Source organism: Crocuta crocuta, unplaced genomic scaffold (genome assembly GCF_008692635.1).
Source record: "Crocuta crocuta isolate KB4526 unplaced genomic scaffold, BGI_CrCroc_1.0 scaffold30, whole genome shotgun sequence".
Classification (NCBI taxonomy): domain Eukaryota; kingdom Metazoa; phylum Chordata; class Mammalia; order Carnivora; family Hyaenidae; genus Crocuta; species Crocuta crocuta.
Genome location: NW_027528345.1, coordinates 9150965 through 9157866, shown reverse-complemented (window position 1 = coordinate 9157866; position 6902 = coordinate 9150965).

The following is a 6902-nucleotide window of genomic DNA, read 5'->3' as shown; positions in this document are numbered from 1 at the left end:
CTGTGGAGGGGATTTCCTTGGAATAAAATAGAAAGGGGGTGATATCACCTATGATTGTTCCCAATTTTTAGAGCATCATCATATCTTCTTATACATCCCTCCTTCTCTGCTTCACTTGACCTTGTGCTCAGTATCTCAAAGCTGCCCTCATTGTATCTCAGGAAGGATTTTATCCTTTTTTGTCTAGTATGCATGTACTTTAGAGAATTCCATTCTTGTTTCACAGGGATTTACTGGATAAATAGTATTGCTGTCTTGCTTAGACATTAATTATTATTCACTGTTCACTGCATGCTCCCAAGTTCAGAAATCCTTACCATCTTGTTTCAAAAGTCATTATATGACATATCTACAGTGAATGTTCTAAACTTTTCTCCTTTCTTCATTCTTCTTGTTCAAAATAATCCAAGGCTTCTTACTTCCTAAACAACACAATAAACTTTAAAAGTATTTTTTTATTTGTATACAGACTGTATACAAAAAAATCCTATTTGTTCTCACAGCAATTTTAGGGAGTATTTCAGGCATGGAAATTTATCCCATGTTACCTCTGAGGAATATATTGAGTCCTGTTGAGAACCAGTAGAAGAGACAGGAAATAAATTCTGTAGTTTTCTTCTAATTCTCATCCCAGGGTCTAGGAAAAAAGACCACTTTTCCTGCCTTGACATCCAGACGTTTTCCTTATTTGTCTTAAACCTGTATTTTGGCCTTTTTGGCCCCTTTTGATATCAGAAAGGTCTCTTTATTTTTGTGTCTTTGATTATATTGTTCTGCTTTCACATGTTCTCCTTTATTCCATTAATCTAATTTTTTATGTGACTTCCAGCCTCCCCTCAAATCCTGCTATTTCCAAGCTCAAGCTCATCTTAGACCTAAGTGTACATTCTTTGTGTGCCTGGGCAAACAGTGCAATATTTACCTTGGTGTGACTTCAGCTAGATCCAGTGGTGGTGAAGCATAAACAGCTGGGGAATTTACTTTTGAGGATCCTGGCATGGATAAAATTGTAAACACTGTTGAAAGTAGACATTTTACTTAGAATCTTTTCAAGTGAAGTTAAATGCTAAGTCTGTTCTATGCTTATCAAAGATTTGGAGAGCACCTAGTATTTGTGGGTAGGACTATCCTAAAAACAGTTTCCACCTTTCTGCTTTCACTCACAAGAGGTTGCCTGGCCACGGTATCTTTGGGGGTTTTAGGGTCCCATCTAAGAAGACTGTAGCATTTTTTTAAAAAGTATTTTTCATTGATGTGCTAACTTCCACATTTTGTGTGGATGAAGGTAGCAGTTATTTGTATCATATGGTTTTGGGATATCACAGAAAAGGAGCTCACCTTCCTCACCATCCTAAACAGCAACTCAAACTGATTCCAGGGATTTCTTTAATGACCAAGGACAAAGTGTTCCATTCAATTCTAGATTACATTCCAAGCATGAAAATAAATCAATTTTTAAACAGGAAAATGAATATCAGCTTTCATTTACTATTTAAAATTAAAGACATTGGCTTCATTTCATACTAACATAAGAGAGATTCATGTCAGATTTACACGTGGGTGAGAACAAAGGACTGAAATTAAACAAGGGGGTGGTTGAAAGGGTAAAATATGTAAATAAGAGGATTTCAGAAGTGTTCTGAAGGCGGACAAGCCTTGTCCGCACTGGTTTTTGATGTATTTGGAAAGAATAAGTAAATGAAGGATGTGTTTGAAAGGTCAATTTCCAATTGGCTTGAGGCTTCCGGGGCTGGGTGCCGTCTACCGACCTTCTGTGCATGAGAAGGAATTTGAAAAGGGAAGAGGATATCAGTGCTGGAAGCAGGAGGAAGCCAAAGGTCAATGTTACCCACTTGAGACTATTTTCATAGCTGTCCTCTCCAGTGCTGTCTCACACTATTCACATTGTCACAGTGGTGGCTAGACCTGAAGGTTGTTCTATTAATAGAAAGAAAGTACGAATAGAAAAATTCTGTGCAAGCAGGGGAATAAGTAGCTTCAGCAAGTCAACATCTATTTCTGATATCCTCATTTCATTTCAGGTGTCAGCTTTCTGCAATCTTTTGGATCCTGATGCATAAGAGGATTTATGTCTAGGCTGTGAGATGTCCCTGTCACCAGTGTCATGAGGGAGCGAAGAGAGAGCTTTCTGAGATCATGTCCAAGGCCACTGGGACAAATGCAACATTTTCAGTAACAGAGACATTAGAGGCCAATCTTGAGAAGGAGGTGGCCTATCAAGGAGTGGGAAGTTACCACCTCAAGCTCAGGAAAAAGGAATGGGTTGAACAGGAGGCTCAGGATCTAGCACTAGTGGGATGTATCAGGAGGTTCTGGGGGATGGGGTCAAGGTGGAGGATGGTGAGCAAAATTAAAACACGTAGAACTTTCTAGGAAGGAAAAACAGAGGGATATCAGACATGTTGGAGGATATTACCGTGCTCCTGGCTTTTTCTCAAAGAGGCAGCTCCTGTGTGTTCCAGCTTTCCCATTCAGGTAGACACATCATTGGTAAAGTCTCCCCATAAGAGAACTTATGTCACAGGAGTCCAACTATTGACATAACAGATAGCTTTTTCTTCTTGTTGTCAGTGGGTATTAGGCATCTGAATAGTTCAAACTTTAGGACCACTGAGGATGCCACAATATCCAGATTATTTCCTGGATACCTTAACATAGAGTGGTGTCATTCTACAATGCAGGTCACTCTATGGAAGGACAAGAACAATATCTCCAAAGAAGTTCATATTTCCGACTGACATATACTTCATTAAAATTTCCTCAGGTGATCTCAGATCTAGTAACCTACCATCTCTTCATTTATTTCCTCTGTGATTCTGAATACTATCTTAAGAATGCTTCTTAAGGAAAGAACAATCTACCAAAACCAATCAGAGGCTGTCTATGGTTATGCAGCCATGGGCTGGGTTTGGCACCCAGGGGAAGCTGGGCCAATGCCTCGTATTCTCTGCAGTCTAGTCTGAAACCAAGTTCTGGACTCACTAATTAACACACTTTCAGTTGGCTGGAAAGGTAAACAGTAAGAGGCACAGGGGAGCATTTGAAATTTCTGAATTAAAGCAATTATTTAAAGCCTAAAAGAACTTTTATTAGGCTGGTAGGGACTGGAGAAGGAAGGATAAGAAAAGGATTTTTAAATCTCTCTGTCTCTGTCTCTCTCTATATATATGTATATACATATACATAATGTTAGCCAATGGAAATATATATATATATGTTTATATTTCCATGGGCCAACATTTATTGAAGATTTTTGTTATCTATGTAATTTTCTTTTCTTGCAGTGTCTGTCTGGTTTTGGAATCCGATAATGCTTTTGGAAGTGTTCCCTCCTTTTCTATTTTTTTGGAAGAGTTTGGAAATAATTGTCATTAATTCCTTAAATGTTAGGTAGAATTCGCCAGTGAAGCCATCTGGTATTGGACTTTTTTGCTGTTGACCAGTGGTTTTTGTGCCTGGCTAAAACGTTTGGAATTTAAACAACATACCTTCTTTAATTGAGATAAAATTAACATGTAACATTTTTTTCAGGTGTACAACATAATCATTCTATATTTGTTTATATTGTTAAATGATCACAATAAATGTAGTTAATGTCTTACTATACATAGTTACAAAAATTTTTTTCCTTGGGGTGCATGGGTGGTTCAGTTGGTTAAGTGTCTGACTCTTGATTTCGGTTTAGGTCACAATCCCATGGTCATGAGATTGAGACCGTTATTGGGCTCAATGTTCAGCATGGAGCCTGCTTGGGATTCTCTCTCTCTCTCTCTCTCTCTCCCTCTCCCTCTGTCCCTCCCCAATTCATAATTTCTCTTTTTCTCTCTCAAAAAAAAAAAAAGAAAGAAAAATAAACAAATTTTTTCCTTGAGAACTTAAAAAATCTACTCTTTGTAGCGTTCAAAAGTACAATACAGTATTATTAATTATAGTCACCAGGCTGTACATGACATCCCCAGGACTTATTTATTTTATAACTGGAAGTTTGTACCTTTTGGCCACCTTCACCCATTTTTGCCCACCCTCCACCCCCTTGGATTCTGGCAACCACAGATCTGCTCTCTGTTAGTTGTGTTGTTTTGTTTTTTTAATTGGAATATATTTGACATATAACATTGTGTAAATTTAAGATGAACAACGTATTAATTGGATACATTTACATAATATGATTGTCGTTGTAGTGCTAATTAGCACCTCTGTCATGTTACATAATTATGATTTGTTTTTATTGGTTGGAATAATCAGGTTCTAGTGTCTAAGCAAGTTTGATGATTATAATACAATATTGTTGTTTATATTTACTGTACTGTGCATTCGATCTCTAGGATTTATTTACTACTTATTGTAAGGGTATATCTGTAAATGAAATCTGTCCTATCTCCCCACCTCCCATCTTCTGGTAGCCACCATCTATTCTGTTTTTAGGAATTTGGCTTTTTTAGATTCCATATGTAAGTGACATCATGCAGTACTGGCAGGATATCCATTTGTTATGGCCGAATAATATTCCATCGTATACATACATCACATCTTCCTTCTTCATTTATTTCTTAATGGGCTCTTAGATTTTTGGATTGCGTATATCTCTGTGTTATCTTATTTTCATTTCCTTTGGGTATATACACAGAAGTGGAATTGCTGGATTATATGGTAGAGCTATTTTTAATTTTTTTGAGGAACCTTCATATTGTGTTCCAGAGTGGCTGAACAAGTTTGTGTTCCCATGACATAAATACCTTCCATTTGATAGTATCTACCAATAATGTCATTAGACCCCCTTTTCAAGGCTTAGTGAGAGATAGCGGAACCTATGATGCTACACTAGTTTTCCCCAAGCCCCTCCTTCCCTGGCTATAAAAACGGCAGGGTTGGGAATGAATCGGGGAGGGTGTTCATTGCATTGGCCTTATTGGGAATTTAGTGTTTGTGATGAGAAGTCATTTCCTTCTTTTCTCATGGGGGAAGTAAGGATTGCTTTTCTTTTGTGGAATCCAAATAAATGGGGTCTTAAGAGAAGAACTCACAGAAACAGAGAATGCCTGCAAGCAGAATATATTGTGATCTCATTCCTGTTAGACATCTGCTTCTGCAGTAGACTTGCTGATCTTTCCTCTACGCCTCTCTGAGCCAGGGAGAGAAGAATTGGAAAAGCTGACAGACAGCTGGGGGTGGCAGTGGGGGTGGGTGAAGTGGGGAAGGAAATGGAGATTATGCAGCCCAGTTGAATGAAGGAACTAAAGATAAAAAAACAGTTTCATGTATATTTGCCATGGAATTGGCCCTGCTCAATAAAAGGATTATATTAAAATCTTGGGGCACCTGGGTGGCTCAGTCAGTTAAGCATATAATTTCAGCTCAGGTCATGACCTCATGGGTTTGTGAGATTGAACCCTGTGTCAGGCTCTGTGCTGATGGTGTGGAGCCTGCTTGGGATTCTCTCTTGCCACCCTATTTTCCTCTCCCCGGCTTGTACTCTCTCTCTCAAAATAAATATATAAACATTAAAAAAAATCTTTATGTACAAGAGATATTAGAAGAAAATATACCTAAATATGGGTGATGGAATTATTTTTTGACAATCGTCATCTTTTCTTTACTGTATCTGCTTTCTTATTCTAACTTAAACAATTGGAAATAAAGATGCATTATTAATTAGTGCATGATTTGATACCGAGAATGTTGGATGATAATATATGTTACTGAAAACATAAAGTACAATGGAATTAACGTGTTTTAACCCATTAATGAAAATGATGCAGGATTGTCAAGTGCAAGTCAAGAAAGAATTCTTGAGACATTGTATGGTACAACTTAGTGAGTTTATTTAGGAAGCACGGGGACAGGACCCATGGGCAGAAAGAGCTGCACTTTTGTTGTGTGAGGTTGTGGTTATCTGCTTAGAATCAAAGGGAATAAGGCATGCAGGGAATATCAGATTAAAATTTCTTCAAATTTCTTTGAATTTCTACTCATAAAACTACTTTTGCAAGATTCCTCTGGTGCTTATCATTCAATTCACCATTGACTGTCAGTAACATATGGGCAGTCGTGAGAGCGTTAAAGACTGTAACTATTAGCACATATTTGACCCTTATCAGAACATCACAGACTATAAATCAGCCTTCTGGGAGAAGGGTAAACATTTTACTGCTTCTGTCCCTCATCAATAACATGTATTATTAGGTGACTCAGTATTGCTGTACAGAAAATAACATTGAATGAGTATAAGTTACCACAGTTTAATCTGTTTTGAGGAAAATCATAAATAGCATGGAACCATTTATCAGAAGATACACATTTGGTGAATTATATAGTACATACTGCATATTTCATAAACCCGTGCTAAAATACATGAAAAGGAAATTACTCCAGAACAATTGACTAAAATCCCTTGCATTCCCCAAGGAGGTTGGATGGAAAAAATAAGCTTAAAGGAGGTGAATTGTAGCAGAGGGCTAAGTTATCCCATCTCACCCTACAACGAGCCACATTTTCCCTCATGTTGCAACTCCCAAGGAACAACAATAGAGTTCTTGGTATTACCCAAGTAACTGACCTGTCACTTGTGCCGTCCCGAATTTTAGCAGGAGCTTCCCAACCAAAGCTCAAATGTCTTCACAGACCCCATGTCTATAACTGTTCTTTCCCTGCGACTCAACTATCGGTGAAATCTTATGGTTCTAAGTGGCTTTCTGTACATTTAATTCTACAAAGTCATCCAATACCCATGCATTTTAAAACTCAGTGTCATTAAAACAATAGAGAAATAAATTATGATTAAATAAAACTTTTAATCAAGATGACGATATATTCCATTGCTCTGCCTTTGAGCTGGATTTAATCTGAACCACCTTCTTCTACACTGACCCCACCCTCAAGGT